Here is a 12,845-nt window from a genome sequence, read left to right as displayed (position 1 = left end):
TCACAAAGTGTATACCCATATAACAAGAATTATATAAATCTACCTGATAGAATAAACTAAAGTATATTAATTTGGTAATTTGATACTAACCTGAAGATAAAATTGGAATGAACTTACTCTCATATTTTACAATTTCTTCTAGGTTTTTTTTTAATCTAGTTCATAGTCAACGTAAAAACTCAACTTCGAAATTACGAACTAAATCATCGCCAAATTCACAGGAATACGTTTACTTCACTAGAATAACTCTTTTTTAACACTTTATTCGTACGGTCAATTTTTCTGACATCGTCAATAATGAAACTTTATATTAAAAAATTATTTAAAAACTCTTCAAAAATGTGTTAAGTTTCATATAAAACAAACATTAATCCTTAAATTCTGTATTTGATTTTGATAATTCTAAATTCACAAAATATTGGTTTTCAAAAGACGATGGAGGCAAGTATTTGTTCTTCTTTTATTTAGTATCATTATTTGTATCAGCAGCATAATGAACTCTTCCCGACAATTATCCATGACTTTGTTTAATTGTCTTCAAACATATGACATGGTACTTCATCCATTACTGAAAAACAGAGAAAACAAAATTCATCAACTAATGGAAACAAACATTAAACATTAAAGACCTCTTATAAGGACAATTTATGTTATTGACGTAAGCAATATTATGACAGCTAAAAATCTAAACATTATAAATCTTACCAGTTTTTCCACAAGCGATCTCTTTTTCAAATTCACATCGATTGACGAACCAAAATGATTTACCATCAATATCTTCCACACAAACGGGCTTAAATATTTGACTGCATTTTCGTTGACATGCGTTTGAACCATTTAAATTAGCAACAATTGCCAAAGCAATAACTACAATAAAACAAAGAAACTTCATGGTTCCAATTAAACTTTAACTATGAATTAAAAGCTTAGGTACCCGTACCTTTTATAGAAAATGTCGGGCTTCTAAAACCTATTTACATAAAAATTATGTGAGTACCAAAATTTTGAGAAAAATGTATTGTAAACAATTAGAATAGTTTGTTTAAACAAGTTGTGACCAAATGTAGTCGTTAACAAAAAATTACTATAGATCAAATTATCAAGGAATTGTAAACAAAAATGGTGCCCAATGCCACGTGAAGAATTTTCTAAAACGGAGTTTGATGGCTGTTTCTTGAAAATATGTATTTGAACAATCCAAAACAAATACAAAGTTCTAAAAATCAACCACCATACATAATTTAGCATAAACAACTGGAAAAAGGTGCGATTCATGCCAATATAAAATTTAATTCGGAAGGTTTTTTCGATAATTTTGGAGTACTGGGGATGTATGCGTAATTTTGAATATTTATTGAATTCTGTCTGATTTTTGCATAAGTGGATTTATAGTAATTTAGAAAAGTTAAATATATTCGGAAATTAAGCCCCATTTGAATACTGTAGTTATATCTGCAAATACTGACGACATGATCTCAATCTACGATCTTGATCTTAAAGTCCGAAGATTAGCATTTATAGCAGCAAAAAGTTGGACAGAATTCATTTGAATGATTTTCATTATTTTAAATAGTTAAAGAGGTGGTACGACATAAAATGCGATATCAAGATGTAAATGAACGTTATGTCATTTGAAAGAGGTTAGAGTAGGCCTGACAGGTAATCATGTTATTTCACTTGATGATAGTTTTCTTTATAACTGCACAATAGCTTTCTTGACTCCTTCTTGTATATAACGTTTACAGCTTTGTTTTTTGCCAAAAATGAAAGGTTATCATCTGATAACTTCAATTCGATACTTTTTGTATAAAAGGAGGGTTATTATCGTTTTTTTATGTGAGTTTACACTTACTCCATAGCGATCAGCTTAATAAGAGCATTTTTCGCCGAGAATCGTCTTCGTTTGGTTATATTTAAGATATTTTTATTTAGTACAAGTGACTACAAAAACGTACGGAAGACGAATAGAAGTCGACTCTTCTAGCTCTCAATTCTTTTAAAATTATTTTAAAAATAGGTGTTATTATATCCGAAGCTGCCTAGAGCTCTGACATCTGGTCTTGCAGATATATATAGTTTGAGAAAAAATAAACAAACAAATTAATGAATTTCTTGTCCACAGCCCTTTGCATTGTCAAACAAAATTATAAAATGTCTTTTGACTATTTTTTTTTTTTTTTTTTCAGAAAATCAGACATTGTGCCCATTACAACGAAATATATTTTTTGGCGGAGATTGGTGTTTATTGTTGTTGGGTCCTTTGGAAGTTTATAGTTTCCTAAATTTTTCAACCTATGAATTGTGATTTCTACGATTATACTTCCTATGGGAAGTTAATGTAATGGGTCCGGTTTGTCAAATTGAAAATTTTAACATTTCTTACCGTTTCAAGGTCCCTAGAGTCGAAATAAAAGATTTTTAGAAAGATGTCTGTGCGTGCGTGTGAACGTACGTTCACCTCCAAAATTTTACGACTAAAACTTGATTTCATCTCCAAAATAATTTTATGCAACGAAAAATAATGTTTTTGACATCTGATAAAATTTTGAGAAGAATCGAATTAACAGTTTTTTTTGTTTAAAAATAAAAATCTACAAAAAACATTACTCAAAGTTGGTAAAAATTGAATATCGATTCAAATATCTTTTCAAAAACTTGAAATTTAGGCTTCAAACTTATTTAATCTTATAAGAAATATTGTTTTCAACATTCTGAAAAATGTTGAGAAAAATCGAATTGACAGTTTTTATACAAAAAATAAAAAACCTAAAAAAACATTAATAAAAGTCGGTGAAAATTGATTTTTGACTCAAATGTCTTTGAGATATTGGCTTTAATTTAATTTTTTTTGTTGAAAACTATTATTTTTAACATTCAGTAAAGTTTTGAAAAAATTCCAATTTACAGTTTTTTTACAAAAAAAAATAAAAAACCGAAAAAAATTAACAAAAGTTGGTAAAAAATAATTTTCGACACAAATATCTTTTCAAAAATTTGAGGTAATAGCTTCTAACTAATTTTGCTTATAAAAAATATTGTTTTCAACATTAGGACAAATTTTAAGAAGAATCGAACTTTTTTTGACATCAAATGCATCGGTAAGATCTTTTCCGACCTTGATAGAGCAGCGTGCATTCTCCATCGACATTCTGCACAAACGGATAAGTTTGACAGGGATGCCAAAACTAGACATTGCTCGATAAGATCTTTTCCGACCTTGATAGAGCAGCGTGCATTCTCCATCGACATTCTGCACAAACGGATAAGTTTGACAGGGATGGCAAAACTAGACATTGCTCGATAGATGCTGTTATACGCGGCTTTAAATCGATAAAGAGATGGTGGGTATCGATTTGAAGCTCCTGGGTTTTTTCCAAGATCTGCCGTAGTGTGAATATTTGACCGATAGTGGACTGAAGCCACAGTGATAAGGACCTATCAGGTTGTTGACGAACGGCTTCAGAAGTTTACATAATATGGAATACAAAATCTTATATGCAATGTAAGGGAGACTGATGCCTCTGTAGTTGGCGCAATTTAGATGATCTCCTTTCTTATCTATCGGGCATACTATGCTGAGATTCCACTCATGTGGCAAGCTTTCTTCCGATCATATTTAGCAGATGGGTTGGTGCATGCTCCCTACCAAGCCATCGCCTGCTGCTTTGAATAGTTCGGCAGCGATGCCGTCAGCTCCAGCAGCTTTGTTTCACTTAAGTTTAGATATAGCTATCTTCACTTCGTCAAGGTCGGTTAGGCGAAATTGTTGATCTGCGTCGCCGAGGTTGAGTGGTTCTATCTCCCTTACAGCGGAATTCGGTTCGTCATCGCCGTTATATAATTTGGAGAAGTGATCTTTCCATATTCTCAGCATCGACTGCGGTTCTACTACGATGTTCCCCTGATCGTCTTTACATTCTTCGGTTCGTGGCTGGTACCCTTGGGAGTTTTTTTTTACCTTTTGGTAAAATTTACGAACCTCATTCCTGCTGTGACATGCTACTCTACTCTCTCCTTTTCTGCTCGTAAAGCTCGCGAGCAGCTCTAGTCCTTTTGTGCAGCGCCGTTTTGTATGCCTCTTGTTTAGCTGCGTGCGCTTGCCGGCATTTGTCGTCAAACCAGGGGTTTCGCTGTGGTGGCCGTGTGAAACCTAGCACTTCAGATTTGCCACTGGTTTTCAATGCTTAATGCAGGAAGCATAGGACTCCTTAAGAGGTTATTAGAGACTCGATCGGAAAAGGACATGGCAGTCTCTTGCGATTGCAGCCGTCTAACGTCGAATCTTCTCACAGTACTTCCTTGTTTTGGCTTGGATCGGGATATCCGTAGCCGTACCTCGGCTACAACGAGGTAGTGGTCCGAGTCAATGTTGGCCTCTCGGAATGTTCGGATGGAGAAGTGTCGTGCGTCGATCGCAATGTGGTCAATCTGGTTGACGGTTGATTGATCAGGAGATTTCCATGTCCCCTTGTACATATTAAGATGCGTGAACTGCGTACAAGCTACCAGAACGTCTCACCCCGCAGCGAAATCGACAAGCCTGAATCCGTTGTCGGAGGTGGTGTCGTGCAGGCTGTATCTCCCGATTATGCCACCAAAGATGTCTTCTCTTCCTAGCTTAGCATTAAAATCTCCTAAGAGAATTTTAATGTCATAGCCAGGGCAATGCTCATATGTCTTGTCCAAGAGTTCGAAGAATATCTCTTTGGTGTCTTCATCTTTCTCCTCTGTTGGGGCATTCGCGCATATTAGGCTTATGTTGGCGAATTTAGCCTTGATGGGGATTGTCGTGATGCGCTCCTCATACTGTTGAAACTCAAGAGTTTTTGCCTGAATCTAGTTCCAACAACAAATCAACACCCAAATAGACGTTATCTTTGTTCTCGGTAGCAGTCGCCGTAGTATATATCGCAGTCTTTTTTTTGTTTGCGTTTGCCCGGTCCATCCCATCGCACTTCATGGATGGCTGTAATATCTGCCTTGCAGCAGTTTAGGGCTTCCGCTAATTGTTCGGCCTTTACGTGGCCAGGAAGTCACCCCGACGGCACAACCTCCAACCTGGATTGCCAGATCCTTAGTACAACTTCACGGGCAGGGTGCCGGATAAACCGCTCCTTACAGGCCTTGGCTCCGAATATGTCGAAGAAGCCCTATAAGGTGTTCACTAAGTAGTTCAACCTTATACTGGAACTGTAGACGCCACCGTTGATTCCATATCGAGAATTCGTCCGCTGCCGCCTGGATAAGGAGAGGTTCCTTAGTGGAAACACCTCTCCCCCTCTCTCGTTTGCTGGCCTCAACAACTTTCCACTGGGGTTGGAACCCAATCTCCAGTTGAGGTACTAGGCACCCGATGTTCACCACGGGGAGGTGAGAGTAGGAGTTGATAGACAGAGGTGGGTTTTGAGAAAAACCTGTGGATGCTAGTGCCCTCTTGAATGCACATGTCTACCATTTGAACATCTTAGTAGTATTTAAGCTTTAGAAATTAAGAAAAATGTATTATTTATATTTCGAACTTTAATAAAACAGAACCTCTGCAAAAATACATTTTTTTTTTTTACAAATTAGTAAAAACTAATTTAATTTACCTCCTACTTCATTTGTGATCATGAGATCATCCATAAGGCGAAGTGTTCTCGTTAATTTGTTCTACCAAACGTTATTATTGTTCACTCCAAAACTTAAGGACCCGGTCATTCCCTCAATCCCTTGGCCTAAGTCCAAAAGTTCAGCGACGAAAGAATTCGGCTTTTATCGAACCGCGTGGCCATGGTGTTTGAGGTTTTTGATGAATTCCTAAGAAGGAAACATACATTAGTATGTTTATTAAATAATTTAACTAAATATTACCAATATATAATTTCCATTTACTTACATTTAAAAAAGAAAACTTCTTGTTTTGACCCCTCGGAAAGACATTTGATAAAAATGATTATTCACGAATTCGGATGACTTTGACATTTAATTTAGAATTAGGTCGTACAATAACAGTTAGCATTACTAGAGTTTTTCGATTTTCGTTTATTAGAATCTGCTATAGAGCTATAGAGTTGCGATTTTGCCAATTCGAACATTTTTACTATAGAATCGAGTTACATAGTAGGGCCCCATCAGGACTTTAATAACTGAAATAATGCTCCGAGTTCAATTCAAGTCCAGATTTGTATTTAGACAAAAGTGAATTTTGAGTTAGAACCAACGGCAGGTGCTACAAAAATAGTAAAAAACCACGTTTTAACTCAGTTCCATTCAACCGAGATCTAAAATTCCTAGGACCCAAAAATGCCTTTAAACCGATTTCTACACATATGATTGGATGTGCAAAAATGCTGGAATTCAAAAAAATTTTAAAATGAAGTTCTAAATATAAATAAAGAACTAATAGATCGAGTTTTTGTTTTATTCCAGAACTTCGTCAAGAAATTGGCCGTACGTATTTCAAACACTGAAATATGTACATATGGATTATCACTCAATATTTCAAAACCCCATCTTACTTACACACATCATTGTTTGAACTCGTGATGTTTAAAGTGCTTTGAAATCTATGACAATTGTTTTGCAGTTATACAAATTTCATACCAATTTTACATACTTAACTTTTTTTATTTCCCAAATTATTTTCTAGACACTTTACATATACAAATAAGATTCCTGAACCGTCCAACAGACCCCCCCAAGTTTAAAGCCTGGACAAATATTCTGTAAATTATAAGACACTAACAAGCAAAATTTTACTAGAGCTTCTGAGCTTTATTAAGCATATTTTTTAATCTAAACTTTAATGGGAAAGAAGTAAATGAATATTTACTTCATTAGAAACTTCAACCGACTATTAAACTACTGCAAGAAATTAATGCATAATATTGTAAAATTTGCACTTTCATTATTTATCTTATGCAGAGAATTTTAATTTTGAAATCAGTAATTCTTGATAAAATGTACTATCTCAAAACTATTTATTTTCTTAAAGTACTCAACTCTTGAAATTTCGTATAGTGCTTTTACTTTGAATATCAGTTCTTTATTGGTAAGACATGTGTCCTTACACGGATATCAAAAACTTTATCAAAAAACAGGCTGGGATGCGATTCACACTTATAACTTCCAATCCCGTCTGTCGATTTGTCTTGCTTGAAAGTTTGTAGGTTTTCGTGTTGGGTTGAAAAAGTTGTCAGTTGAATTATTCTTAAAAATTTTACATTTACCACCAAACTTTTCATATAAAGAAATAGTTTAGTTTGAAAATCTAGTTTTGTAAAATAGATTTTTAGTCGAAAACAAATTTTTAACAACTTTAGTAGCAATTCTAAATTTTTTACAAATTGGATGAATGAAATTAATTTGAGAGATATCAAGCACCGAACATCAATTTTTACCAAATTTTGGGAACTACATATTTATTGTAGATTTTATTTTTTTCTTATCAAAAACGGACTGTTGAATTTTTATAAAAACAACTACTCAATATCGAAAACAATGTTTTTTGTGAAATTAAAAAAGTTTGAAGACACTATTTTTAATTTTTGAAAAGTATTTGAGTCGAAAGTAAATTTTTACAAAGTTTTAGTAGTGTTTTTCTTAGGTTTTTATTTAATGTAAGAAAAACTGTCACTTCGATTTTTCTCACAATTTTTCCGAATGTTGAAAACAATAGGTATTTCTTAAAAGTGAAAAGTAGCAGGAAGCCACAGTCTCTAATTTTTGAACAGATTTTTCAGTCGAAAATTAATTTCAACCAACTTTGTACAAATTTTCAATTAAGTTTTTATTTTTTGTAAAAAAAAATGTGAATTAGATTTTTCTCAAAATTTTACCAAATGTCAAAAACAATATTTCTTTTAAAATAAAAAATGTTTGAAACCATAATTTTAAGTTTTTGAAAAAAATATTTTAGTCGAAATTCAATGTTTTTTCTTAGGTTTTTATTTTTTGTTAAAAAACAGGCATTTCGATTTTCTGAAAATTTTACCAGACATTAAAAACGTTATTTTTCGTTGCACAAGATGACGTTTTGGAGATGAAATCATTTTTTATTCGTAAAATTTTTTTTGTTTTAGTTTTTTTGATTTATAAAAAAACGTCTATTGGATTTTTTTTCCAAAAACATATTGATTTGGTATCAAGTTACAATATATTATGAAATTAAGTTGTTTCCGAAGCATTTCTTCCAAGTCGCGCTATTAGCACTTTAAGCTTTTAATTAGTTTATCTTTTAAATGATTTTCCATGTTTAGATTGCTGGTTATAATAACACTAACATATTTGTAGGCCCTCACAACTTCGAGGTTTAAGTACCACTGCTTATTCCTGGACATTCTGCCAGACCCCTTTTTATTTTCTTAAATTGAACGTCAAATTTCACAACCTGCAGTATTCACTAAGCCGATTGATCATTAATTGCAATGTTGCAGGTAAATATGCAAAAGGCACAACATCATCAGCAAATAAGAGAGCTTTGATCGCTATTCCCACATTCTCTATTCCACCAGGTAAACTGTCAATAAGATCGGCGATAAACAAAGCAAAAAGATTTGGACTTAGGGGCCATCCTTGCTTTACTAGCATTGAGGTTTCGAACCATTCCGACATTTCATCACGGTTCCATACTGTAGCATGATTTCCATCATAAAGGTTTTCCAAGACTCTGCCAAACTTTGATGTCATTCCGGCATTATAGAGTTTGCAAAACAACGCTATTCTATCGATTGTGTCGAAGGCTGCCTTTAAAGTCAACGAAAAATACGTATAACTTCTTTTTTTGTTCTAAAAAAGTTCCTGCAATGCTTCTTAAGATAATGATGTTATCACTTCTGGAATAACCACTTCGAAAACCTGACTGGATTCCTTAAGTTTCGAGTTAAGATTCATCCAATCACATAGTCGATTGTTCAAAACTGACACAAAGATTTTGTATGCGCTTTGAGAAAGGATATTCAGCAGTAATTTTTTGGATCTGACATGTCTCCTTTTTTATGAATAGGGAAGGAAATTGACTCCAGCTGTGGTATATTTCCGGTTTCTAAAATTTCATTGAAGGCCTCTTGTTTTTTGCCAAGGTCTACCGTTCCAAATTTCAAAAACTCTACCGTGATTCTATCAGATCCGGCTGCATTTCCATCTTTAAGTTTGTTCATTGTCATACGTGCCTCTTCATTATCCTTTTCACTCTCCGTATCATACCACTCCTTCTTCGTTTTCCCTCTTGCAGTATGTGATTGTCTACAAACCGGATATGAAATTTTAATTAAGTGTTCAATATCCCCTTCGCCAAGCTTCGCTCCCTCATGAAGATTTTGATGTAAGTTCTGCCGATACTCTGATACCCTATTTTCCTTTCAAATCAGTTAAGGGGGTAGATTAAGTTTCCTTGACGTATTACGCGGTATGACATAAGGTTTTCAACTTAATGTAATCTGCATGTGATCGGAAAAAGCAAACTCAAAACCTCAAGGTCATGAATAATTGACATCCATTTTCCTCTTGCTAGACACAAGTCCACAACTAAAGAACCCTGCTGCCCCAAATGTACATTCGCCATTTTTATCAAAATCACTTACGCGATTCAAGATATGAAGTCCAAATGAGTCACCGAGTTCTAAAAGTTTGATTCCTCTAAAATTTAGAGTTATATCTTTTGATTTACGTACTTTTCCGGCAAACATATTTTCATTTCCTATTCTTTATTTTTTACCAAATATAAAACGTTAAATTTGTATTATATGAAATGTTTGACAAATTTCCTGAATTCGAAGTTAATTAATGGAATTTCTTATTATTTTCAGGCAAGGCACACTAAAGCTAACTCTGGGGCATGTAGGATACTCTACTTTTTCCAACTGGCAACTGCAAGCTTCTGTGAAACATTTTGTTGATAAAATTGGAATTGCCTTTTACTAAAATAAGTCAAAAAAAATTTTGTTTAATTAATAAATTATTCAAGCCGTAAAAGTAAAATATCAATAACATAAACCTGAGTACCGACACGTGGCAAGTTTCATCGCTCCTAAGTTGAAACCACGAAATAAATGACCTTGAATAAAATTAAAATTCTCTTATCGATTTCACAAATGCATAGAGAATAATTGTATTTACAACCGATTTAACATTTTAAGTAGCTAAAAGTTTAAGGACGCTGCTCTGTATACCATTTCTTCAACTTTACCCTCATCAAGCCCCATCATCTAAACACAATAAAAATAAAAACTATTTCATCACATCAAACATAACAAAGGATAATTTTACCTACCATCAGTCAGTCAATTTCTTCCTCTTCTCTCCTCAATTTATCATTCCTACTTATAATACTTACCGAGGTTAAAGGTATGTACATATATAGCGGTATATATGCAAGTTCCTAACATAAAAAGAATTTCAAATTCAAATGAAACTCAAGAGTCAAGTGTAATGGAGCTTATATCGAATCCTCTTAGCCCAGACGAGATCATCCGGTTTTCATTTCGACTTCGAGTTCCAGCTTTTCTCGCATGCACTTACAACCTTAACTCAGTCTCAGTCTCAGACTCTAAGACCTAAGACTCTGAGATGTGCGAGTGTGATTCTGTGGATTTTATACTTACATATCCTTGTACATATTTGAGGGAAGTAAGACGTTCGTTGTTGACGAGAACGACGATGATGCTGATGATGATAGAAGAGAATTTCGAAACAGCATTCAACAAAAAGTAAATAATAAATAAACCCTTAGAGTAAAGAGCTATATCATTCCTTTCGTCTTTCGGAAAATTTGCAAGAAGAAATCTCTTTCTCGGCACCACTCAAAGCTCGTGCTTGAATCTCATACCTTCACCCAGAATACAGAAGAAACAAAATCAAAAATCCTGAATCCCAGTCCAACTCCCACTCCTACTCAAAGCTCCAGAATTCAAACCCATATCTCCGGAACTTACATCACATAGATGGTACATACGTTTGTTCATATCTCAACAAAGGTATTCTTCTTATGTTCTCAATTATTATTATACAACGAATACCGTTCTTCATGTGATTGCATATTAAATATATTTATTTCCTCCATTTGGGGATTAGTTGGATGGTTGATGGTTGTTGGCTGATGGTCTCGGTCGGTAGTGTAGTGTGGAGTCGAACGACGAAAATGTGCACTCGTTCGTAATTCTCAGATGAATTGATGAATAGATTACTTTGGGACGAGCTGGCATTTATTATTTATTCATATCCTCAGGTGAAATTATTTCCTTTTAAGGATTATGTCCTGCTGATGCTGATGCTGAAGCTGATGAAATGAAGAAACGTCAAATGTAGGCGCAAAAGTATACCAAGAAGTACGGTACGGTAAGCCTCTAACCTATATCAAAATATAATACCTGTATATTGTTATACTTTAAATGAAAAATTTGTTTTTGGATGGATATTTTAACGAATTATTCAATGAGATTCTAAGAATTTGTTGTTGAGTTTAAAACAATTAAAATATAAATTCCCCAGGGGAAACAAAAATTCAATCAATATGAAATAAGATAGAACAAAAACTTAGCCCACAAATTTATTGTTTAATTTTCTGCCAAACTAAGTCAAAATATTTTTAAAAATTCTTCTAAAATTGTTTTTAATTTTGAATACATTTTTGGGGCAGATTCTTTAAGTTGGTGGTAGGCTTAATGTTTTTCTTCAATTTATGTTTGGTTGGAAGAATTCATGAATAAGCTTTCTCCTAACATACTTTATAGAGGAGTACACTAAGCACATAAAATTCCTTGCCTCAATATTTTATAACATACAGGAGTATTAGAAACAGGCCCTCAATCTTATTTAAAATACAATTTTTTTTGGTTAAACAATAAACTTGTTCTATTGTCTCAAAATACAGTGATTTCCAATAAGAGGTTGGTTTTAAATTATTGAATATTGCAATGCATAGGGAAGACAGAGTGTGGTAAGGCATTCCACATTCGCGTAGTACGGCTTAAGAACGAATCTCTGTATTTGACAGTTCCGCCGAAGTTGGGCTCGAGGATATACTGATGAGCATTCCTAGGAGCGCGAGTATTATGGTTCAACTGTTTAAGGATTGGAATGCAACTGGCTATTTCATTAAAGGATAAGTCGTTAAAATAACGGTAAAAAAGGGTCAGACAAGAGACCTTACGACGATGTTCAAGCGAAGTAAATGAACTTATGATGATATTATAATCTATCAATTTAAATTCTCTACGTTCAATACTATCCAAGAGGCTTAAGTAAGTTGCAGAAGCATCAGCCCAGAGATAGGAGTTATACTGAAGCTTTGGACGTATATAAGTCTTGTAGATAACAGCCAGATCAGAAGGGGTGAAATATTTCTTGAATCGCCTAAGGAAACCCAAACACCTTGTGGCATTTTTGGCGACATCGCTTATGTGATCATTCCACAAGAAGTGTTCAGTCTCATTGATGCAAGTGCCATTCATGGATAATGGCAATGGGGTTATATCTCGCTTTAACGATAAAAGACAGCATTGCGTTTTCGAAGTATTAAATTCCGCGCGGTTTTTTAATCCAAATTGAACAATGCTGTTTAGGTCGAAGCTTATCATATTTTGTCGTTGTAGTTGCACATGAAAAGGTAAGAGTTCTATCGTCATCGAAACAATGTATTGGATTAGATGTTGCAGACAAGAGATCATTCATAAAAATGAGAAAGAGTGTTGGAGATAGAACAGAACCCTGGGGCAGACCAGTATTTCATTTATGGTTCTTAGACTAGTATCTATCCAATACTGCTTCTATCAAACGATCTGAAAGGTAATTACTTATCCAATAAAGCAGGGATTTATGCAAACAGAAAGCACGCATTTTCGATAAGAGAGCCTGATGCCAAACCC

The 12,845-nt window shown here is 34.1% G+C and overlaps 1 long non-coding RNA gene across 1 annotated transcript; it reads right to left on the bottom strand.

The window, feature by feature from the left end:
- Positions 1 to 367: 367 nt before the first annotated feature.
- LOC129943347 (uncharacterized) lies at positions 368 to 918 on the bottom strand. Its single transcript, XR_008781221.1, has 2 exons — positions 706 to 918; positions 368 to 568 (listed from the first exon to the last, which is right to left on the bottom strand). It is a non-coding gene; the product is annotated as an uncharacterized LOC129943347 (long non-coding RNA).
- Between the last annotated feature and the right edge of the window lie 11,927 nt (positions 919 to 12,845).

The sequence above is a fragment of the Eupeodes corollae genome, chromosome 1 (assembly GCF_945859685.1).
Source record: "Eupeodes corollae chromosome 1, idEupCoro1.1, whole genome shotgun sequence".
Lineage (NCBI taxonomy): Eukaryota > Metazoa > Arthropoda > Insecta > Diptera > Syrphidae > Eupeodes > Eupeodes corollae.
Note: the sequence above shows the minus strand (reverse complement) of the source record. Positions and strands in the feature narration are given on the sequence as shown.